We start from the raw sequence: 25,650 nt of genomic DNA, 5'->3' as shown, positions 1-25,650 counted from the left end.
AATCCCTATCTCCTTGAATCGGTCTCTTCTCAGATTTCTTGGACAAAATTAAAGCCCCTTAACACACTCAACAAGTCAACAACTGGTCCAAGAGAACTTTTACTGATTTGTTTTTATTGACCAATGCATGCTTGGTTAGTCAAATTATCAAAATTTTCCAAGATTTCACATCAGAGGCTCTCAAGGTATGGTTCTGGGACTGCAGCATCAGCATCCTCTGATTATTTGCTAGAAATGCAATTTCCCAGGCCGGACCCCAGACCTACTGAATCAGAAACACTGAGGTCAAGACTGCAATCTCAATTTTAATAAGCCCTCCAGGTGATTCTGTTATACACTTAAGTTTGAGAACCTCTGCCTTGGAGAAGGTAATAGAATTGCCAATGTATTAATTCATAAATCCACCATGTTTGCAAATTCCAACAGGAAGGCATGATTAGGAGTTCTTCCCTTGACACTCTTAGTCCCTGCAGGCATTTCCATGGACGTTTGCTTATTTGAGGGATATTAAAACCCAATGTCAGGGCATCATGAAGAATCAGGAAAGGAATGATTTTTAAAGGTTAGGGGTTTTAAAATTTGGTTTTGCACCTGAATAGATTTTGATGGTAATCCATTTTGCACCCCACTGATTTTCAATTTATAAGTGGTGGCACCTGATTGAATTGTTTGACCCCTGGTTCACTGTCAGCAGGGAAACCTGGCAATTGGAGAAGTGCAATAATTTAGACAGTGCCTCTCGTGAAACCAATGCCTTCCTGTAAATCATGCCTGGACAGCTGCCCAACTGCCAGTTATTGGCAGCCACTCTGCAATGGGACAGACGCTATCCAAAGAAGCGAAGTTGGGCAAAGTGCTATGCACTCTTTTCCTTTTGTCTTTGATTTGTCAAATCCTCTGCTTCTGTCTCCTTAGCCTACAGCATCCTGAAGTCTCTCACATGCCCCCAGCATTCCCCCTGACACATCGCCACCTTGTCTTCATTCTTCCCTAACTTGCTACTTCTGGAACAAAGTAGGCTACCAGATGGGTCTCTACTTCCTCAATTCACATTCATACCTCAAACCCACACACTCCAGTTTCCATTACTAGCACAACCTCCCATCTGGTCTATGACATCCCAGATCCCACAATCATCCCAAGGCCTCCTCCTCTCCGGTGGTGCCCCTCCTCCCCGACATCCAACTGGCCACAAAATTCTGCCAGCTCTACCTCAGAAACGTCCCTGGGTCCAGCCTCTCTTCTCTGTCCCACTTCTCTCTGTAGTAGTCACATGAATAAGGACTGATGTCAGTGGACAGCCTTGTTTACTGAGACTTACTAAGTAGGAGAGCCATGCCAAGTGCTTTGTAGATCTGCAATTCCCACCTTGACTTATATCATGGTGCCCACAGAGAAGTGTGTGAGGACCTGGGATAAGCAGAAGCGCTGCCAGGCCCTGCCCAGCCTTCCTGGAGGCTGAAGAAACCAACATCCACACACTGTAACCCATTCATGTCCCGTACTTATCCCACCAGCAGGAACGCTGTCATGAACACTGTCCTACCTAATCCTCATACAACCCAATGAAGAAGGCGTTATCATGAACATCCCCCTATTTTACAAATAAGGACATGGAGGCTCACGAATATTGAGTGACTTGCTCAAGGAAGTAGCAGCTCAAGGATGAGAACCCAGAACTGTCTGATTGAGTTTCCCCCACCTGGCCACTCTCCACATTGCTGCTTGGAGTGTCCTCCAGAAAGGAAAATGTGGTCTTGTTTACCCCCCCAGTACCCCACACTCCTCACAAAGCCCCAGCCCCCACTCCAGGTCCCCTTCAGCCCAGTCATCACACACCCTGGGCTCCAGCCAGGTGGCCCTTCCCACCTTGCCCCGACTGTGCCTACCTGTTCAGGACACTGCACCTACTCTCCTCCCTGCCTTTCTTCACATGATACATGTCTACTTGTCCTCAGAGGAGGCCTAAATGGCAGCTCCTAGCAAAGTCTTCCTTGTGCCCACAGCGCCTAGCAGTAGGCATCACTGGCCCCACGCCCTCCTCCTCGGGCTCCTGTCCTGCCCAGCAAGCACACCCATGGGCTGTGATTTATCTGTTTACACGCCTCACTCCCCCACTAGATTATGAGTTTCTCAAGGGCAGGGACTTGTCTATCCATTCATCTTTATCTCCCTAGTTCCCAGCACAGGGTGAGCACCAATAACATGTGCTTTGAAGAAAGGAATGACTAATATGAGGTGCCCTTTATAAGACCACAGTGGGCAAGGGATCCAACAGCTTCTATTATATACAGGGGATTGACATAATTGAGGCAAATTCGAACGTAATGAATAAAAGGACGTGATTGCTGCAGAACTCTGTGTGTCAACAGCAACACTCCTTCCTTGTGCGGACAGTGTACAGAGAGGCTTATTAGTCACAGTGAGATGGAAGAAACGGCAAATGCACACAGGGGCCTCTCACTGCACCTGGAAATGTCATCCAAGGGGCAAATAGGACAGTGTTTTAAAAGAAAAAAAAAAAAGGAAGAAAAGAAACAGGAAAGATTTAAAACAAAAAAAAAGGATAGAGGATTTTAACAAGAATACCATCAGCAACTACCTTGGCTGAGTACTACCTTGGACAGGTACCATTGAGCAGGTTATGCCCTGACAAGAACACCTCTGAGGATACCTGGATGCTGAAATCCAGCCACTGCCCCACTCACCGTGCGTGCCCCCTGCTGAGATAGGGGAGCATTGCCCCTGCCAGAGGGACTGCCTCAGTCTAACCTGCACAAGGGTGTCATAGAAGCTAGCAGCTGCCCTACACGCAACAATCTGAAGATCAAACAAAATACTCCCAGACAAAATCCCACTGGTTACAGCCAGATTGGCGCCCACCACTAATGTCTCAGAAAAGTACCTGATTTGGGGCTAAACTCAGGTTATCTCAGTGTCAAAACAACTCAACAAATAACCACAGGTTCCAGGTGGGCTGCAGTCACCTCCCTTAGCCCCAATCTCCCCCAGCGCACTCGGCAGGAGCAAGGAGCTGGCGACAGACACCTCAGGTGGCGGGCCAGGGAGCCTGGCGGGGCCTCTGCCACAGCTGTGGCCCCGTTGGAGGCCTCACTGTTTCTTTGCCTCAGGGACACGAGCATCCTGCCTCGACAGCAATTAGGTTTGAAAGACTTAAATATTGCCTGAGAAGAGAAGCAAAATATTTATCCATGTGTCTGCGGGTCCTGTCAGTGTGCTGGGCTTTTGTAAACACAAGCACCATCTGGGCACCAAATTCGTGTGCCCAGAATGCGGGCTTCCCAATGCAAACAGGTTTTCCTGCCACGAATGGTGCAGAAGGGCCACCTGGGAGTCAGTGGCAAAGCCCAGGGCCTTACCTGGGAAGATCAAGCCTGTCTTCCAGACTCCTGCATTCCAGTCAGAGACAGAGCCTCCCCTCAGGAAGCCTCAGCTAGGAGATGGGAGGCACTTGGGGGTAAGGGACACTCTACACCTTCAACCTTCTGAGCTGGTGACCCTCCTACATGTCAGGGTCCTAGACAGCCAGGATAGCCACATGGGGAAAGGAGGGGAGTTTCAAAAAGGGACAATTTACAAAGCTGGGCAGAGGATGTAAACAGACCCGCAGAGGGTGGTGCAGGGACCTGGTGCTGGCAACAGGAGTTGGCATAACCCAAAGGCCCAGAAAGGGAGCTGTCACCTGACATGGAGAGGGTGGCTGTATGGAGAGGTGATGCAGCCTTTGGCAGAGAGTCACAGCCAACCTGCGGTGAGGGGGCAGGGTATAAACACCCAACCTCTCCTCTTCCCTCCGTCATCTCCTGCCTGTTCCCCCCAAAAGCCGAACCCAACTGGAATCCAGAGAGCAGGCCAGTCTTCAGGAGGAGAGAAGAGGTACAAGGCAGGGACTAGATCCAAGGGCCAGATACAGGCTCACTCCCTCTGAGGCTGGAAGAACAAGGGCACAGGTATACCCGGGACAGATGATGACACAGAGACCAGGACACACACACATTGAAGTCTGGATCTAACCACACCTTACAATCATACCAGCAGGAGGTTTTCCTCTCACGTGTATCCTGAGTACTTAGGGAAGGAGTCTATTACTCAAGAGTAATAGCAGGAGTCTTCTTAGGCAGAGTGATTTCAGAGGCAGCGCTGGGACCCACCCCCACTCCATCAAAAATTATCTTCCCTGAGCAGGTGCCATAGTACTTTCAATTCTTCCATTAGAGTCATTCCTTTGGGTCAGATATTGTTCTCTTAGGCACCCATTTTTAAAGCTCTTTTAAATAAGTCTGAAGAAGTAGCATGAGTCACTAAGGCTTAGATGAGAATGGGCTTCCACAGTCCCCTCCCTCCAGACCAGAGAGAACCTAAGCAGCAGAGAAAAGAGATGCTGAGAAAGGCATCTCCTGAAGAGGTGGGGGGTAAGCTCCAAAGACAAACCCACAACTTCGAAACTGTTCCCAGCATTGGCCAGAGTGGGCCTGGGGAAGACTCAGAAACAGAACTCCCTCACCCCCGCACTTTAAAAGTGGAGTGATCTGTGCAGCCAGTATGGAAAACAGTATGGAGATTCCTTGAAATATTACAGCTAGAATGACCACATGATCCAGCAATTCCACTTCTGGGTATTTAGCCAAAGGAAATGTAATCACTATTTCAAAGGGATATCTGCACCACCATGTTCATTGCCACATTATTCACAGCCAAGACATGGAAACAACCTAAGTGGCCATCGACAGATAAATGCATAAAGAATATGTATATATGAGATCCATATACACAATGGAATATTTTTCAGCTGTAAAAAAAAAAAAAAAGAAAAGAAAATCTTGCCACTTGCAACAATATGGATGGACCTTGAAGGCATTGTGCTAAGTGAAATAAGTCAGACAAAGACATATCCTATAACCTCATATCCTATGGAATCTTAAAAAAACAAACTTATAGATATGTGGGGGAAGCACAGGACTTGGCTGGAAAGTCTGTAAGGAGGATTCTCCAAAAGGTCGGGGCCCTCTGGGGGACCTTGCCAAAGGTGGCAGCCCATACCTTGACTTTTCCAAACAAGTCTGGGCCCTGGGTGTTTTGCTGGAATCTCTATGTTTAGTCTTTAAGACCTGACCTTGTAGAAGCATGTGCTTCTTACCCCGCTGATTGTATCTAAAGGTTAATTTCAGTTCAGGCTGTTGTTACAATAAAAGCCTAAGGAGGCAGGCAATCGGGACTGTTTTGGCTCCTTATGCTGACCAGCCCCTTAGTCTTCTCTTTCACAGAAACGTGTTTTAGAGTAATCCATTCATCCATTTCTCAGAGTCTGCTAGTCAGTCCTGGCATAGATACAAAGAACAGATTGGGGGTTGCCAGAGACAGGGCAATGGGGGCAGGGGGGAGGGAATGGGCAAAGATGGTCAAAAGACACAAATTCTGAGTTATAAGATAAATACTTCTGGATATGTAATATGCAGCATGGTGACTGTAGTTAACAATACTGCATTGAATATTTGAAAGCTGCTAGGAGAGAATTTCTTAAAAGTTCTCATCCCAAGGAGATAATTGTAACTATGTGAGGTGATGCATGTTACCTAGACTTACTGTTGCCGGGAGCCGGTCCATCCGTGCTGTTTCAAGGGACCTGGCATATATGGCATACGGTTCTTAATATGTTTGCTCACCTTCTTGGTGCTGTGTTTTAACCAAGGTCACCTCTCCGAGAAAGGTTGAATCCCCAGGTAGGGATTTTCCCCTGAAGTTAGGGAGGGGATGAACTCCTTAACTAAGTGCCAGGCAGGTAGTTAATCAATTTAACTACAAACAATCATGCTTAAGCTACATAATCTTTACTCCCTGGAATGGAGATAAGAAACGCCCTAACCTTTGTAATAGAAATTGACAGGATTAGAATCAACTGGTATAAATACAGATGCAACAAGACAACAACAGACAGAACTGAGAACACAGGGCTTGGAAGACAGGACCAAGAGAGACAGAGCCTAGGCACAGAACCTACACAGAACGTTCTCTAGAGACAGAAGAACTTCGTTGGAGAGAGCATGCCGGAGGATCCTGGACAGGGACTGGCCTCGGAGCCTGGAGGCGGAGCCTGGCGAGAGAGCATGGCAGGGGATCCTGGACTGAACCTGACTGCGGAGATTGGCAAGAGAGCCTGACTAGAACCTGGTGACTGAACCTGACTGGAGAACCTGGACAGAACCTCTCTGGAGATCGAGACCAGAACTTGGCTGGAGATCCTGGCTAGGCTGCTGATCAACTGAACACTGTCTCCGTGTCCTTCCTTCTTCGCCGACTCCGTCTACACCTTTGGGAACCCCTGGACCTGCTGGGGTTGGACCCCGGCATACTGTGGTGACCATTTTGCAATATATACATACTAGAGGCCCGGTGCACGAAATTCGTGCACGGGGGGAAGAGGGGGTGTGGAGGAGTCCCTCAGCCCAGATTGTGAGAGAGCGCAGGCCAGGCTGAGGGACCCCACCAGTGCACGATTGGGGCTGGGGAGGGATGAAAAAGGTTGGCCAGCCAGGGAGGGACCACGGGAGGGCTCCAGGGCCTGTCTGGCCGGACCACCGGACACTTAGCATATTAGGCTTTTATTATATAGGATAGCAAATCAACACATTGTACACACCAAACTAATACAATGTTATGCCAATTATATCTCAATAAGACTAAAAAAAGTGGAATGAGGCTGGTTATGTGATGGTCAAATGTAGTTAAGAAAAGTTGGGCTAGACAACATTTAAATGTTGTCGTAGGACTTTAAGAGTTTTAATGTACATTGTGACACCCCCAGAGGGACAGGTCTGGCACGCAGACTTTCCCAGATGCCTCTGACCCCAAATCTTTTTTATCCAAAGAGCAGTTTCTACTGCTAGGCTGTGAGTCCATCAAATCAGAAACCAAGTCTCTCGTTTACATTTCTACCCCCAGGGCCAGGCAAGCCATTGGCACACAGCGAGCCCTCAGTATATATTTGGATGAATGAAGAATGAATATCAGGGCGTGTTACTTGATCAGTGATCTACAAGGTAAATGAAGCTGTTGGCTCTGAGCACTTGCTGGTCTCTTCTGGGAAGCTATGTCTGGGGGCGTTCAGCAGAGCTACCCAGGGTGCATAACGCCTTGAAATAAGTCAGGGTCTCTGTGGACAGAATCAGAGCAGTGGCTCTCGGGGCCCTGGGGGGTCCACGTCTCCAGCCACAGCAGCAGTGGGTGCTCCCCGGCAAGGTGACAGCTCCCATGTCAAGCATCCAGCACCCCAAGTGGCACACTTCACAAGTCCACTTGGCTCCTGTCGGGTGGCCTGCAGGAGCACAGGAGAGTCACCACTCAGGAGGGCAGCCCTCAGTGATGGGGCGAGAGGCACCCATCCTCTGGGAGGGTAACTGTGGGCGCACTCTGCACAGCTTGCTCAGAGAATGGCCTCTGGCGTCTGACCGGAAGCTCACATGCACACATCACTGGTTTCTCCTCCCGTTTCCTGGGAGCCCCCAAGTCCCTGTCTCCTCTACTTGGGGGAGAGGGCAAACTAAGAAGGACACCCTAATGGAGAGCAGTGCATGTGATTTCCATGTTTGAAAACAGTGTGAATGGCAGTAAGTAAAAGGGATTGGTCCCACTTAATGCTGAGACCACTTTGAAGGATGACATGGGCTCCCAGAGCTGAAATCCCCCATTTCTTTCTCAGCTCCCCAACACCCTTCTGTTCTTCTCTTCTGTGGGGATCCAAAGTTCCTAGAGACACAGGGATGGACCACTGACCACCTCTGAGAGTCTGCACGTTCCCTTCATCTCAGAGTTCCTTCTTTAAAAAAAAAAAAAAAACCCACCTATACAATGCCTTCCATATGCCAGACACTCATATTTTATCCTGCCACCCTCACAAGGTAAATATTAGAGAAACTAGAGGCCCGGTGCATAAAAATCTGTGCACTCAGGGTGGGGGGTGTCCCTCAGCCCAGCCTGTGCCCTCTTGCAGTCTGGGACCCCTCGGGAGATAACGACCTGCTGGCTTAGGCCCGCTCCCCGGGGGATCGGGCCAAGGCTGGCAGTCAGACATCCCTCTGGCAGACCAGCAGCCATCGGGGGATGTCCACTTGCCAGCGGGGAGCAGGCCTAAGCTGCAGTCGGACATCCTTAGTGCTGCTGAGGAGGCAGGAGAGGCGCCCGCCACCACCGCTGTGCTGGCAGCCGTCAGCCTGGCTTGTGGCTGAGCAGCGCTCCCCCTGTGAGAGTACACTGACCACCAGGGGGCATCTCCTGCATTGAGCGTCTGACCCCTGGTGGTTAGTGTGTGTCAGAGTGACCAGTCATTCCCAGTCGTTCTGCTGTTAGGGTCAATTTGCATATTATCCTTTTATTATATAGGATAACCCATTTGACTGATGAAGAGGGAGAGTTTGGACAGATGAAGGTCCTCCCAGAGCCACTTGGGAGCTGGAGGAAAGCCCGTGTCCCTGTGTGAGCACAGTGGTTTCTGACACCGTGGCTGCAATGACTGGCTGCCTGGGTGAAGAGCCCCTAGAAATAGGACTGTTTTGCAGCCACGGTGCCTTATACATAAAGGAGCTCTAGATGTCTACTGATGAAGGAAGAAAGAAAGAGAGGAGGTGACGTCACTATGCCTGCTGCTCCTCTTCCCACGGTGCCAATGACAAAGCCCAGAACGCCAGGTCTGTCCCACTGACCTGCCTCAGCTGTGGCCACAGCGTTCGCCTGCATGGCCTCACTTTGATGACTATCTTTCCCACTGGGCTGACAGTTCATAGTCATCTTTCTAGCCTGAGGCCTTTGCTCTGTGCTTAATAAATGGAAAGATTAAGTAGAAAGCAAAGAATATAGAAAAAAATGTAACCCAACATTTTTTTAAAAGATGAAACCAATTAAAGCTTTAAGTTTTGGACTTTGTCTCCTCTATAAAGGGTATTTTCTCAAAATCAAACAAGTTAAAATGACATCTTAGCAGAAACAGGAAGCAGGGAGACTTTATTGTAGGGAACTGGGACAGGCGCAGATCAGACGTCTCAGCGTTATTACAGCTGAATTCTGTAGCGGGCCACAACGTGGAGCAGAGGAACGCTGGCATTTAGGGGGTTCAAGGTTTGACATTAGAAGCAAAACAGTGTCTCTGATGAAACAGGATGGAAACCAGGAATGTTCCAGAGGTTCAAGGAGAGCCAACGAGGATTGGGATTCCCACCCCTAACCCCAAACCTTTGTCCCCAAGCAGAGCAGGAAGGGGACAGGAGTCAGGAGGGCAAACCTTGGGCAACCCACCAACCAGCAATGCTGACAAGGGCTCTTGCAATTTAAGATGCACCTTCCCATGCCTCCTTAGTGCCTCTGCTCTTTCCAGCTGCTCCGAGCCAAAGGATTTGCAAGGCTTAGCGCTACTGCAGTCCTGGCCAGAAGGGATGTTTTCTTGTCTTCAGACTGAGCAAAAGTGTTACCTCCATTTTTATTTTTAATGCTTTCAAGTGCTTTCCATTCTGTCTGCTTTGTTTTTGGTGCTTGTGGCATTGGCATAGCCTTCTTAGCGTTATTCTGTATGTACTGCATAGACGAAATCCTAAATATTTAATTCCTTTCCATTCTACGTTACAAAAATGTTTGTTATGATCAGTGCTCAGGCACTCCTAATTCACACACATGGAATTTCATTCTCAAGAACCCTGCTCCCAAGTGCCAGCCCCCCGCGCACCCCACCAACACATTCCGGACCCCTCAGCCCATCCTTCTGCTGGCTACTACGGTAACAGGGATTTGTATAGTAATCATGTCTCGGTAGTAAAAGCTCTGAGATAGGGGAGCTTGTGCTTTCCATCTCTGTATACCCAATGGCCCAAGTGGTGCTATTGTTAAAATGAGTATTAGCATGTGCTCAATGAATGTTTTCTAAGTGACTTTATGATACAGCATTATCTCATTTAAACCTAAAAGTGAGATCCTATTATCCCCACTTCACAGATGAGGGCATCAAGGCTCAGAAGAGGTATCCATCCTGCCAAGAACGCACAGCTCTTATGTGTCACATAACATGCTCACCTAACATGCGAAGAAAAATTGGGAAAAATCAAGCTCTTCTCCAAGGTTTTCCATGGGGAATAAATAAAGCAAAACTTTTCCATTTACTGGGATTTGCAGCATCTAGACTTTGCTGCTCTTATCAGAGGAAGACAGCATTTGCTTCTAACACTCCCCTAACGAGCTGGAGAGAAGGCAGCTCGCAGGCGCACTGCAATGAAGGACAGCTTCAGAGTGTTTGCTCCCTTGTATCTGCCACATCCCTGTCCCCACCTCAGGACAAGCCACTTACCAGGGGGCCCCTGAGGCAAGTTACTCAACCTCTCTGAGCCTCATTTCCCCATCTACAATAATACCACCCACCTCAAAAGATTGATGAGGAATAAATGAGATAACCCATGCAAAAAAACCTGCTCCCTAGTAAACATTCAATTAAGTGCTCGCATCATTTATCAGTTAGTCTCTGGGACACGATCCTGTGCCCATATAACAGCCCATAAATATTTAAGGACAGCACTCTCGCCCTCCCACCCCAGTCTCTGCTTTCCTTCCAGGAACTTAGACACTTCAGGGTCTGCAACCACAGTCGTAAACACTCGGCACAGCCCCGGTCTTCCCCTCAGTGTTCTGACTCTGTGTCGAAATCTCTCCGGTGCCACACGGACCACAATCTCTCCCTCCTACAGTCAGGCCAGTGCAAGACCTGCAGGACTCTGAGCTCCAGGGTCTGGGAGCCATAACTCTGTGGAAGCAGCCAGCTCCCTGTGCGCTTGGGGGCAGCCATGTCCCAGGCTGCTCACGCGGAAGAGATAGTGCCCACGTATTTTCCTCCAGGGAAGCTATTAGGCCACCACGTGCATGGTCAGCTGTCTTTTCTTGTTTAGTGGTTGTTTTTTTGTGTCTTGTTTTGTTGCCTCCTGCAGAATCTCCAATGTGTTCCAGCCCCTGAAGAAATTTTTGGATCGTGATCCTGTCGTTCAGTTCCATGCACTCTGTCAGCGGCCCATCCCCATCCTCCAAGTCATGACTAAAACCCTCATCAGGGCAGCACTGGGAGCAGAAAGCTGCCCACACATACCACAGATTTCCTTGTGACCAGACATCAAACCACTGAGAGAGAGCTTTTCAGGTGGGGCCATTCGGCCTGCCAGGGATTCTGCTCGCTGACCCACCTCCCTGACCCACTCCCCTGTCTCGTCTACCTGGATATCATGAGAGACCCTGCCAAACCATTCACCCCACCAACCCACCTGGAAGCACCTCCGAGGAGGGAACAGTCACTCCAGAGTGCTTGTTCAGTCTCTCGGCATCACAGCTTCCTGGCTGAGCACTCACCCACCTGTTTCATGAGACCCGTGGACAATTTCCAGAGCATCCTCTTGCAGGGCTACTCATCTGTGTCCACGGACCCTGCTCACCTACCGCCAGGCTCACAGAGCTTCAGATGCCCTCAGACCATCTGGTCTCCCCTCTCCAGCAGGATGGTCCCACTGGAGATGCCACTGCCCAAGTTCCTTCCTGTCCTATGACATCGTCCAATGGTCAACACTCCAATTAAGACATTACTAATGAGAGAGGTACACCATGCACCTGATGTGGATGGTCCCCAATGGCCCCACAGAGCATGGACCCTGTTGCTCTGATCACCCATTCACACACCAGGTTCTTTCCATCACTTTACCAAGTGACTCTTTTCCTTGGACTTAGTATTGTGGCATCTAACAACCTTCTGTGCTAAAGGTCACCTCACCTCGGGTGGGAGCTACAAACTTTTTATCCTAATTTCCTCACTCCTGATTGCAAATGTCTTCCCCTTTTGAGTCTTTTAGCCTGTTTTAAACAAGGCATTTGAAAAGGTCATCACATAGTGACTTCCTCACAAAAGGTAATGCAGACTGAGATGTTGCCACACTCCTCCATCTTCCCCGGAAGGTTTTGGTTGCCTTTTCCCCCCAATTTGCTCATGTACTTTCCAGCTTGAATCAGGCTGCTTGGGGGAGAATGAGATGGTGAGATATGGCTTTAAATTACCATTTGGGGTGTAGTAAATAACCTGTTCCTTATTCCCATCACATCCCTAACGACCTTCTGGAAAGTTCAGAGCCCCCAACTGCTGCTGCCCTCGCCTCCCACCCCAGCACACAGACCCCCAGTGCGCGAGGCTAGGCTCCTCCAGGCACAGTTTCAGCTGGAGGAAGGCTCATCAATCTCCAGGCTCTGACAGACAAACGAGGCGAGGAGACCAAATCTGGTCTTTCACTGGAAAACAATGAGCTCATGCTTTCTCTCCAGGGACCCAGGAAGTGGAGACAGGTCTTGAGATGGGGAGACAGCAGGAGTGATGAAGGATGGGCAGGAGAGAGGGGGGAGGCCAGTCTGGCACTTTTTTAATGTCACTTTTGATAAGAATCCCCAGCTCTCAGGCCAAAGGGAAGCGTCTCTGTTCTTTAGATTAAGAATCCAGCATGAGGCAGGCGTCCTACAGGGGAGGGACAGAGAGAAGACAAACAGAGTCGGAAATCTTTCATTCCTGCTCCTTCAGAGAAAAGTAGGATGCCCATTCATGAAGCACTAGCATTGCAGGTGCCAAGGCAGGCGTGGCTCTGCCTGTGTCTGTCACTGCCACCAGGTGTTGGGTGCCAGGTGGGATCCTGGACCAACCCTGGGGATATCTTTCTCAATGGTGGGTCTTCACTGCAAACGGGTATCTCTCCAAGGCCAATGCCACTCTCTAGGCTGAACCCAACAAGAATGAGAGAATACAGACAGCTGCTCAGATGTTCCCAGATAGCTGGCTGAAATGTTTGGTTCCAGCCCAGAGAAAAAAATCCAGATTACTGAGTTTTCCAGTTTCCATCTGAAAAAGGAGTTATACAATGCTGATTTTACTCCTTACCAGTAAATTCAGGGCAGGGGAGAACAAGAGAGAGTGGATTAGAAGAAGCTGGGTTGTATATGAGAAACCAAATTCAAATAATTGATTAGTTATTTTACTCTTCATCCTGTTCTGTGCCTTAGCTAAAAACTGAATGAAACCCAAAGATCACAGAAAGAAAGCAGAAAGCCCAATTAGATTGTTTTCCTTTATGCCTCTATTCACAAGATGGACTATTTTCTTGTTTAAGTTATATGCCAAGGCTCAATTAGAAATGTTCATTAAAGTGTTAACTTACCCTGACTCGCGGGTGGAAATGAAATTCAAAACCACATATGAAAGTATGAATAGCGAGTTAGTTATTCACCCCTCCCTGTTGTGTCTGGACACTACACAGCGGGTGGAGGCCTGGGCCCTGGAACCAGCTTGCCTGGGGTCCGTCCGATCCTGGCTTGGAGACTCTGAGTACGTGGTCCTGGCCAAATTCACATAGCCCTCTATGCCTCGGTGTCTTCCCTGTAAAGGGATGTAATACACATATCTACCCCTTAGGGGTGCTGTGAAATTCAATGAGTTAATATAGGCAAAGCACTTAGCACCTGGCACACTGTAACAGCATTACTGTTATTATGTCTTCAGACACACAACAGCACCATATCGGGCCAGATCTATGATGTGCGCCAGACGTCAGGTGAGTCCTTTGAGTCATGCAGCGAGCACGGACCTGGCATGGTTTAGCAAAAGAAGTGGAGGTTCCAGGAGACCACTTCCTAGCACGCTGCCTTCTCCCCACCTCATGCTCTTTCTCAGCCATGGCTCTGCAGGGGTGGGCAAACTTTTTGACTCGAGGGCCACAATGGGTTCTTAAACTGGACCGGAGAGCCGGAACAAAAGCATGGATGGAGTGTCTGTGTGAACTAATACATGTTAACACTGCTGCTGGTGAAGGAGCGGGGGGGAGAGCAAGAGAACCCTCCACTCTTTCGGCTCCGCGGGCCAGATAGAACAGCCGAACGGGCCGGATCCGGCCTGCAGGCCATAGTTTGCCCACGGTTGCTCTAGTGTCTCCCCCAACCCCAGCTCAGGACATTTCCCATAGCTCCAACCTGGCTGCGTCCCATCACCCTGCTCCTGCCTCGTGCACTGGGACCACCACCCCCATTTCCAGGTCCTCTAGGACTAGTTACCCCAGTGAGCTCTCCGACACGTCGCCCCACTGTCTCTAAGATCCTCAGACACATCCGCAGAAGCAGTGCTACATCTGCACAGCACCGAGTCTAGTGTGACCACCCACACCCAGGGAGATGGTGACTTAGGACAAACCTTTGACCTGAGAAGATGACATCAGGTGGTTGAACAAATAATCTAGCCCTAACCTGATGAATCACTGTAAGGAGGAATTCCTCATTTGTCAACTTTCTGGAAATTCTGCCCCACATTCCAGCACCCAATCAAAATACCAAAACCTAACAGAGTTGAAGAATATCAAGGTAAAGTTAAGGGGAAGAAACTTCCAGACACTGTTGTTGGGAGTACAGATGGTTACAAACACCTGACAGAATCAAGTATATGTAGGTGCCCTTGTAAGTATATATACCACATGGCTCCAAAATTATACCCCCAGAAAAACTGCTGTGTATTTGCATGAGCAGATGTACAAGATGCTAAGAATTGCCTGCAAAAATAGTCAAGACCTAAAGATCCATCGATTAGGAGAGACAAAATATGATGTGGGTATATTATACAATAGCTTAAATAATGAGCTAGAACTATATATATTAATAGAGATAAACATAGACCTCAAAATATGTCATGTGAAAACAGGATTACAGAGTTTTAACTATAGTATCTTTGTTCTTGTCTGTATTTTAGATTTTTTTTCCTCCCATAAAATATAGTCACCTTGGAAAAATTAGAAAAAAGCACAATCACATCTAGAGAAAAAAATCCACTTATCACTCCCTTAATAAAATCAAAGCCACATTATCCAAGTTTAGTGGCGAGAGAGCCTCCTTGGGGGCCCTGAGTCACCTCCCACTGATCTTCTGCTGGATGTTCCCTAACCAACCATGGTGCTGGCCCCATGGGGGTTAGATGCCGAGGGGGACAAATGAGACAGAAACACAGGAAAAGGCAAGGAGCACAGGATATGGTGAATGCTACATGGTGCGGGGGTTAGGGGAAGAGAGATCACGGTGGCTGAGGAATTCGGGAAAGGCTAACACCTTCTTCGGCTTGGCAGGAGGTAGAATATGGGGGAAGGGGTGGCCTGGGGCCAACCCACATCTGAGGAGTCTGCAGCTAACACAACAGGAAATAGACAACCCCGACTACTGTGGGGCTGGGTCCCTCGGGGCGCTGTTTGGGCTGGAGGCAGAGCACTGGGGGAGAAGTCAGGGAGGGGCTGCCATGGTTGTCCAGGCACCAGTGCCAGGCCTGAGTGCGGCTGGAGGTATGGACAGAGAGGTCATTGGTGGAGCCCTTCCGGTCTGCCCTGGTCCTGGCCCCGTGGAGCAGTATCCTCACCCTGGGCTGGCACTTCTGCTGGAGCTGAGTGGAACAGCTGCTCGGCTTTCAGAGTACAGGATCAAAGAGGTGGCGAGGATGCCTCTGGAACCCCAGGCACCCAGACTGACAGAGTGAAGAGGAGCAAACCATCCTAGCAGAGTATATGCTCCCTAGAGGCTGCCCAACTCCTCCCCAAGGATGTGACCATCACTCTGGGCCCCCTTCTGTTCTTCACCCAGGGAGACACTGAAATCAGCAGCCAGCACGCAGACGCATGGCAAGATCAGACAGACAGACAGCTGTTTCTTACCTAGTTTTGCAAGGCCTCAGGGAGCCACCCCCTTCACTATAATAAAACTGAACTGGTGCTGCATCAGTCTGGTGAGGAGGCTTTCTGAAGGGACTTGGGATCCAGAAAGCAGAGCCAAGAGCAGGATGATTCAAAGGAGGGACTGAGGCAGAGCAGCCAGGGCAGGGCCTCAGCATCGAGGACAAGGTGCAGGGGGAGGGCGGGATGGAATGGTTAAAGGAGGGCATAGGCAGCTAATATTGGAGACATTTCCACTCACTTATATTTTCCCTGCTTAAAGAAGACAGAACACATTAAGAATCCTATCTAATAAAGAGGGAATATGCTAATTGACCCTCATACCATCACAAAGATGGTGGCGCCCACAGCCAATAAAGAGGGAGTATGCTAACTGACTGTCACGCCCTCAAAGATGGCGGCACCCACAGCCACAAGATGGCAGCGCTCAGTACCCTCAGCCCCGCCAGGACACTGCGCACCTGCCTCCAGAGTCCCCCAGTTCTCTCAGCCCCCCAGCCACCTAGGGCCGGCCCGAGGCACAGGCAAGCCTCAGCTGTCGGCTGCCTAGCCACCCAGGGCCACCCAAGGCTCAGGTAACCAGGGCCGGCCGAGGCTTGCGCTGCCGACAGTGGCAGCAGCAGAGGTGTGATGGGGCATCGCCTTCCCCTGATCGCCAGGTCGCCTCCCGCCCCTGAGGGTTCCCAGACTGTGAGAGGGGGCAGGCCGGGCTGAGGGATGACCCCCTCCAATGCATGAATTTTCATGCACCGGGCCTCTAGTTTTTAAATAAAAATAAATATCCAATAGAAAGATGCCACTTCTAGAGAGTTAGTGCTGCAAACTGCACAGTGCAGAGACTTTTTTGGAATAGAGAGGGACCCTAAGGAGCCAGGGGTTTGAGGCAGGTATGAAGCATCAAAGCAAGTGGAGTCTGAACTGCTACTGAGGTAGACCCTGAAGTAAACATCTAGAAATGAAGACTACTCCCTGCAGAGTCCCCCTTCTCTCCTAGCTCTGATCCTGGGTGCAGCAGCCCCCTGTCAGCTCCCAAGATATCTGTCTCAGTGCTTCCTCCTGCTGGACCAGCCATGCCCACTTGTCCCTTCCCTGGGTGGTGTCACCTCCATGCTCCCACGGTCTGTCTCTAACTGCTCTAGTTCTCAGCTGATCTCGGCCCCTCCCTGCTGCCCCTCCCCTCCCATGGGCTACCTGATACTTCCTTTCCTCAGCATGGCCCTCTGTCTCCCCAGGCTAAGGAGCCCTGACTCTCTCTGCTGCCTAGTTGGTAGGTAATATGGTGTGATGGAACTGCACCACAATTCAGAAACTCCAGGGTCAACCCAAAACTCATGGTCATTGACGATTAGTATGTATAGGTCTTCTCAGGCTACCATAACAAAATACCACGGACTGGGTGGCTTAAACAACAGACATTTATTTTCTTCGATCTGGAGACTAGAAGTTCAAGATCCAAATCCCAGGGTGATTTCTATTGAGACCTCTCTTCCCAGCTGCCATCTCATTATGTCCCCACATGTCCTTTCTTCTGGATTCTCTCTCACTTCTTCTAAAGACACGAGTTCTACCCAATTAGGGTCCATCTTTATGACTACATTTAACCTTAACTCCCTCCTACAGGCCCTATCTCCAAATTCAGTCACATCAGAGTGTTAGGGCTTCAACATATAATTCTGGGGATGCACAATTCAGTCCACAGCATAGTAACAGTGACATCTAAAATCAGTAGGAAAATGTGGTTTACTCAATAAATGTGGTTTACTCAAGAAAACTGAGTAACCTTCTAGAGAAAAAATTAAATTGAAGGCATACTTTGCACATTAAACCAAATAGATCAAATTGGTTTGGGGAAAATGGTAAGTCATAAAAGTATTAGAAGAAACCATAAGAAAACCCTTTTTGCAGCTTTAGAAAAAGAAAGCCTTTAAAACAATGATGCAAAATCCATAAAAGAAAATACTGCTATACCATATTATCTCACTGATATGTGGAATCTAATGAACAAAATACACTGATAAACAAAATAGAAACAGGCATGGATACATGGAACAGACTGGCAGCTGTTAGAGTGGGTAGGGGTGGGGGGACTGAATGAAAGAAGGGATTAACCAAAAAACATATATGCATAACCCATAGACACAGACAACAGTGTGGTGATGGCCAAAGGGAAGAGAGGGTGGGGGCGAGGGCTGGGTAGAGGGGGCAAAAAGGGGAAAAATGGGGACATCTCCAATAATGTCAGCAATAAAAATAAAGAAGATATTGATAAATTTGACTCCATAAAAATTATAAAATTTTCACATAGCAAACCCATTTTAAGCAAAATCAGACAAACCAAGGGATATATATATACACAACTCACATCACAGACAAAGGACTAATTTCCCTCATATATAAAAAGCACCTACATACTGATAAGAAAAAGACCAAGAATCCAATTTTAAAATAAGTGTAATATATGAATAGCCAGCTCATGGAAATACAAATGTATCTTAAGCATATGAAGAGATGCTCAAGAGCACTCTAAGTAAGAGATGCCATTTTCAACTTCCACTCTGCAGAGGTACAGAAGTTCAATAGCACACTGTGTGGTGGTGAGGCACAGGGAAACAGACATTCTCACAGGCTGCCATTGGAGTGTAAATTTTGTAAATTTTTACAGCCTCTCCAGAGGCCAATTCATCAATATCTCTCAAAATTACAAAGGCTCAATTTGAACCAGAAATTCCACTTTTAGTGATTTATCGAGAGATGCAGTCTCACAGGTGTGAAATGACATACATACAAGGTTATTCATTGCCACTTTGCTTATAAGAGCTACCTAAATTTCCATCAGTAAGCGACTGGTTAAATAAATGATGGTATAGCACACTATGGAAAGCAACACAGCATTTTAAAAAAGACAAAACTCTGTATAAACTGATACGGAAAGCTTTACGAGATGAATTAAGTTAAAACAAGCAAGGTGCAGACCAGCATGTGATATATACTACATTTACGTGAGAAGGGAGAGAGATGATATAGATGTATAGGTGTATACTTGCACATGCATAAAGAATCTCTGGAAGGAAGCTAGTAATTGGTTGTTTGTGGAAGGAGAATTGGGAGGTTGGGAAAACAAAAGGGGAAGAAATATTCCTCATATATCCTTTTATACTTTTACTAGAGGCCCGATGCACAACATTTGTGTAAGTGGTTCAGCCTTCGCAGTCCCAGCTTCATCCGGAAGGTCGTCTGGAAGGTCATCTGGAAGGACATTCGGCTGTCCAGTCTAATTAGCATATTATGCTTTTATTATTATAAATAATGTTGAGCCACATGACGGTATGGACAATGCAAAAAAAAAATTCTGATCCTGCCCTTCAGGCTTTCATATCACAGCTGCACTGCGCTCACCATCCTTGGTAGACACCTTTCTGTCCTCAGCACTCAGAGCCCTCTTCTCCCCACAACTTGGGACACCCCTCTCTAAACCCCAGAAGCAATGCTGACCCATCCTGGAGACTTTAGAGCGGTAACCTTCCAGCTCAGTGTTGCCAACAAATAACTTTGGCTGTTTGCAAGGTTTTCCTGGATTTGGACAAGTACGTGACCTTGATTGCCTCTAGGCTTATCTTCAATCCACAGCGCATCCCAGACCTTCGAAGCAGCCTGTAATTTCTGCATGTCCTCTTGTGTGAGTACTTCAAGGTCACAATCACCAGCACAGAGCAATCAGTTCTCAAATGACTGTCTTAATGGATGTTGTTTGCAGCTTATCCCAACTAGACCGTAAGCTTAATTCTTTTTTATCTCTCTGTAACACCTAGGGAAGCACGGTGCTCTGCATACAGATGCCTGGTGGATGGGGGAAAGATGCTGGACCGGAAGTCAGAGGGCTGGGTCCTAAGTCTTCCTCTGACTCATTATGCAAGTCTCTCACCTTCTCACCTACTCAGTTGTCTCCTATGGAAAATGAAAGCAACAACACCTGCTTTATAGGGCTGTTGTGAGGATATAATGAGTTCAGGTCTATGAAAGTGTGGCTTTGGCCCCAACACGCAACACAGGAGCTGTACAAACCAATGTACTGAGAGTCTTTTATAAACATCGTCTCAAAGAAGTATTTCTAGAAAGTACAAGCTCTGTGCTATACAGGTGGGCTTGTGATGCTGCCATGATCCTCGGAGCCTCCTTAAAGATGTTGCAGAGGCAAGAGACGTGATGTGAGGGCTGTCGATGTTGTTAGTAGCCCCTAGTGAGGCTACTCTCTGTCCAGTGGATTCAAGAGAACCTTTGTTGTAGCACTCCCACAGTTCCATCTCCCGGAGACAGGGAAACGCCGCCTGCCCCACCCAACCCCCTCCCAAGAGAATGTGCTTCACCCATTGTTCCTGCGGCTTAAACAGCCATATATTGAACCATGTGACCCTCCACCCCACCCCCACCCCCAATCTGAGACTGGGCTAGGGCTGGGTACCAGCCTCCCACAACAAGGGCCCGGCACAAGATACTGAAATAAGCCAATCAAATTCCCGCTCCAGTGATACCAGGAATTGAACCTGTCACCCTGACTTGTTAATAATGGGTTTCTCCCTACCCCAAACCCTATTTTTTTCTTTTTTATAGTTTCGAGTCACAGTGGGCAGGAAATAAAACCAAGTTATTAAGGATCAAAAAGGTTTCAAGAAATTGAAGTTTCAAATGGAAAGAATTCTCAGGAGAAGCTGATCAAGGACCAAAGTCTATATTAATGTCCTAATTTAGACCATCTATGGGCCCCTGCTCTGTGCCAGGCTCTGAATGAGGTGCAAAATATCAGCTCCCCTGAAAAGCACTACGAATGCCATCCCACCAGCCTGGGCTGCGACTGCCTGGGGCTTTCTATGTCTGGGCACGTCTGGAGGGTCAGGAGGGCAGCTGCAGCTCCCAGCATCAGACGTACTGATTGGAATTCAGAATATCTACAGTCTAGTCCCAGGATGGCCTGTATCTCCCCCACTCTGGACCTTCTGGAAGTTTATTTGCACCAGGGTCCAACGAGGCTTCTAGGAAAACATTAGGCCAGGGGGAAGGGGCACTGAGCACAAGCTTGGTCCAAGGGCAATGGGTCAGAGTGAGAGGAAGGTGATGCCATTTGCAGCAGGATGTGCTGCTCTGAGGCCCCAGTTTCCTGGCTCCAAGGAATTGAGGTCCCAGGCTCCTGGCTCCCAGGGGAAGGAGGTTAAACCAAATAAATTAAAGGGCTAACTGCCAAAAGTCCCTGTAAGACCTTCCCCACACACAAAGCACTACAGGTTGATAACCCACAAAACAGAGGAGTGATTCTTCCCCTGCTGATGAAATGACAGCCAAGAGCCAGGCTCCTGGGAGGCCAGGTGCAGCAGCAAACTGGACCAGCCTGTGTCTGGAGCGAGAGGCTCCCACCCATCAGACATGGGGAATGGCAGGAGACCTTAGCCTGGGAGAGAAGACATAGGGCAGGTGACCCCAGCGAGAGGACAGGGTCTGCACACATTCTAAGGAAATAACAGTGCCCTCCAGTAGCCGAGAACATTTAGAAATATACGTGAGATACCCCAGTAAACTTCCTGAACCCACAGGGAGGAATTTGCCCCTCACTAAAGAATAATAGTGAGAACAGATTAACCAAAGAATTTATATGCATATATGCATGACCCATGGACACAGACAATAATGTGGTGAAGACCTGGGGTGAGGCAGGAGCTGGGTGCAGGGGAGAAAAGTAGGGGAGGAGAATGGGGAATATCTGTAATACTGTCAACAATTTAAAAAAATAAAAAGAATAATGGGGGAAGAAAGACTGTGAAAATCAGGACACATAATTCATGCTTAAAACCTAAACCAAATATGATCATGTCATATTTGATCATACTGACCTTAACCAATGTCACCCCAATACATTTTTTAATCCTCTCTCAAGAAATGAGGATATTTTTCCCTTTGATTTTTAGAGAGTGGAAGGGATGGGGGAGGGGAGAGAAAGAAACATCTATGTGAGAGACACATACACACACACACACACACACACACACACACACACGCCTCCCACACGCACCGAACCTGCCAGGATCAAGCCTACAACTCAGGTACAGGCCCTTGACCAGGAACTGAACCCCAAGACCCTCCGGTGCACAGGCCAGCTGCCGGTCAGGGCTACCCCCCAATAAATTTAATTTAAAAAATTTTTAAAACTTAAACCAAAACAGTAAAGCAACTGCACACCTCACTCCTCCAATCAGGTAAGATTCAGTAAACAAATGCTTACTGAGCAACATCCAAGATAAGGGAGGAAATGTGCTCCCAGAACCTCACTATATAATCTGTCCCACGAAATGCCCTTCTCACTAGTAATGGCTAACAGTCTGTGCTTTTGTGCAGTGAACCCTGTGAGGGAGTGGCATCACCCAAGAAATCCACCAAGAATGTCTCTCTTTTGGTAAAAACCCTCCAAGTGAACAAACAAGTTTCTGAGACGCGTCGGCAACGGCGGGAGGCTGTCCCCAGAGGGGCTGGTTCCATCATGTCTGAAGACAATGTTCCTTTGTTGAGATCAAAGTGGGTTGCTCTGCACTCCAAGGGGGCCACATGCTGGGGTTAACTCAACCACAGGCGGGAATTTGGACAAACCCACAACCCTCTGCTCAGAACCTGCCACTTCCAAAAAATGCTCTTGTCTAGCAAACGTCATGCATAATCTAATATATGCTCACAATTATCCAGCATTAGTGTCATTAGATATCAGGCACTGTACTAGATATGGGGTGAGAAAATAAAATAGTCTTAGCAGTAGACACTGTAATTGGGGAGAGGCAGGAAGGAGGGGGAAGAAGAGGAAGCTGGGAGCTGGAAATCAAGTCTAAAAATATTGCATTAATAAACGAAGCACTATTTAGTGACTGACACGTCAATGGTTAGGATATAAAAAGGTGCTTCTAAATTGTCTGAAATCAGAAAATGATACTTATTTACATTTCTAATATCTCAACCAACTATTTTTCTTACGTAAAACAAAAAGAAATTCCACTCCCAGACCTATTTGGAGAATAAAAAGTTCCGACTTAACAAAGCACAGGTTTTTAGCACTATTCAAGTTAATTCTATGCGCATTTTCAACAATTAAGGGCAAAACCAAGGACCTGGAACGTGAGCAACAGTTTGTGCATGACAGGGTGAGGTGTGAAAGCTGCCAAAGGTTAAGAGCTGCCTTCTCCCACCCTGGCTTCCTTTAACCCCACCATGTTGAAAGATTTCAGGTCTGGGAAGAGATCAGCAAGGACACAGTTCTTACGCTGAGGCCCTCTGATCTATAATTTGTCATGACTTTGAGTCAACACTGTTTTTATAATGAGGAATTTTAGCCAGTTAAAGTGCACTCCAACTCACTGATTCAAACCCATGTAAATCTACAGTATAAACCTCTGACAAGGGACAAAATTCAGGCCTTAGGCATTGCTTAGGCCTACGGTTGCACTGAGTTACTTCCATGTCTTGATGAACAGCATTTCAACCTGCTGGCCACCAAACACCAATGTTCACATCATCCCTTCTATTGGTTTCCCCACTAACTCTTTCCAGCCAGGTGACCCACTTCTCTTACCTGTGTGATTTTTACCAGCCCTAGAACTGGACCTAAACCCAGCAAAAAAAAAAAGTCTAAAAAAACCTTGGGAGAGTGTGCAACTGGGGATAATCAGGCCTGCTAGGGAGAACTACCCAACTCAAGGCCTAGCCCTGAATGAGAATGGCCAATAGTCCAAACTGCAATGTCTCCAGTTAACGGGCAAGGGGTTGAGCTGGCAGGTGAACTGCAGCAGGACACTTTGGGTTGAGATGAGCCTCCTAGTTGGGCAGCTGGTAGCACCATGATTCTAGGAAGGGGAAGCAGATCATGGAAAGGCTCAGCACCAGAAACACTTGCCAACAGTCTTAAGAAATGAGGGGTGCAGTTACGCATGTTGAAATTCAAGGACCAGACTCCAGGACCAGTGAAAGAAGAGGGGTACATATGCCAGTGGCTCCTGGTCCCAGCTTCTGGCTGTGAAGCTGGATTCATTGTCACTGCAGATCTGAAGTGGCAAAGACACATTCACATGCAAAGAAAAGCCATATTCATAGGTAGCGCCCTGCCAGAGCTAGAGCACAGGATACAATCCCCAACCTACTGGCCTCAAGAATTTCCTCCTCCTGCAGGAAGCCAGTCTACACTGGGCCCTTCTGAGTCAGCCAGTCTACACTGGGTCCTTCCTGAGTCAGCCAGTCTATATTGGGCCTCTTCTGAGTCAGCCAGCCTATATGGGGGCCCTCTGAGTCAGCCAGCCTATATCTACCCTTCCATAGTCAGCCTCTCTACACTGGTCACCCCTGCATTGTATATTCCCACTGTTATGTACCATATCATGAGCTTCAACAAACATGTATCAAGAACTTGGTATGTGTTAAGGCCTCAAAGGGCTTACAACCCAACTACACATTTTTAATACTCACCCAAGTATATGCTCTTAATTATTTGAGAGAGGGGGGAGAGAGAAAATCATCAATGTGGGGGGAAAACATCAATTGGTGTCCTCCTGTACACACTCCAACCAACTGGGGATCAAACCCACAACCTAGGTATGTGCCCTAACAGCAAATCGAACCTGCAACCTTTTGGTATGCAGGATGATGCTCCATCCAACTGAGCCACCCCAGCCAGGGCCAATCTAACCATATATTTGAAGATGTATTTATGAGCACATTGTGGTGATGATACAAATTTGCATTTGTTTCTGGTCTCTAGCTGTTTTATGTATCTAATTTTGTCTCTAAAATGAAAACATAAATCCCCTAGGAAAAGGATCACACCTTCTATGGCTTTTGAATTCTCACCACCTTACCCATGTATTCACTATCATACTTGGCACATGAGGGAGGGAGTGAAGGAGGGGCATGGTGGAAGGAAAAGATGTTGGTGGAATTTTCTTCATGGGGAGCCTTTTGAAATGCAATTTAGAGGCAACAGAGTGCAGGGCGCAATAAAACGTAGAATTTTACAGTTGGAAGTGACCCTAGCGATATCTTGGTCATATTTCTCATTTCATAGATAAGGAAACTAAGAACCAGAGGAATCAAGGTCACAAGTTAAACAGGTAGTAAGTATGCAATTTGGGAACTAATGGAGACACCATTGTCCTCTGCCAAGTGATACTGAAAAACATTAATTAGTAATACTTCAAATAGATAATACTTCAATCACATGCATTTAAATATATCATGGTGAAATAGCTCCTAAGTATGACCAAGTCTAATACAAGCTCAATTTGACCCAGTAAATCTAATTTAAAATTATTAATTTTATTCCCATGAAAGTGACAGAGGGAAGTAGGAGAGGGCGGCCACCAGAGGCAGGGTGGAGACTGGAAGACAGGGCTGGCATAAATGTTATCCTTTTGCATACATTTGTGTTTTATTTAACTTCTTAATTTTGTAAACATCTATCAGTTCTCTCCCTTGGCCATGTGACATGTTGATAAGCACAGAAGATAATAAAAACCTCTCTATCCTATTTCAAGGGCTTTACTTCATGGAGCGTTAAGGACCGCCAGCCATTCACATCTTAAGGTAATTCACTTAGCTTGCTTTCCTCTTGAAGGTGGGCTGAGATGGAGCCTGATGGAGGTGGTATGGCAACATGAGCACTGAAGGTGTGCAGGCGCATATGAAATGTTCAGTGGGAGCTTTAGCCAATGTGAGCCAAGCCAAGAGAGACAGAAGGGGCTGGTGGGAGAAAGTCACAGAAGGGTGAGGAAAGTGCATTAAAGACTAAATGAGACAAAATCAAACCTCATCTCCTTTGCAACCAAGCCAGGGGTCAGCTTGGCCTTGGGCTCTCACGTGGCCCTGGGGA

General features: G+C 47.7%; 1 protein-coding gene across 1 annotated transcript in view; it reads right to left on the bottom strand.

The window, feature by feature from the left end:
• The window catches only part of TMEM178B (transmembrane protein 178B), a 354,516-nt gene that overhangs the window by 232,898 nt on the left and 95,968 nt on the right, over window positions 1-25,650 (bottom strand). The gene's annotated exons all lie outside the window — the stretch shown is intronic.

The sequence above is a fragment of the Myotis daubentonii genome, chromosome 10, assembly GCF_963259705.1.
Source record: "Myotis daubentonii chromosome 10, mMyoDau2.1, whole genome shotgun sequence".
NCBI classification, from domain to species: domain Eukaryota; kingdom Metazoa; phylum Chordata; class Mammalia; order Chiroptera; family Vespertilionidae; genus Myotis; species Myotis daubentonii.
Note: the sequence above shows the minus strand (reverse complement) of the source record. Positions and strands in the feature narration are given on the sequence as shown.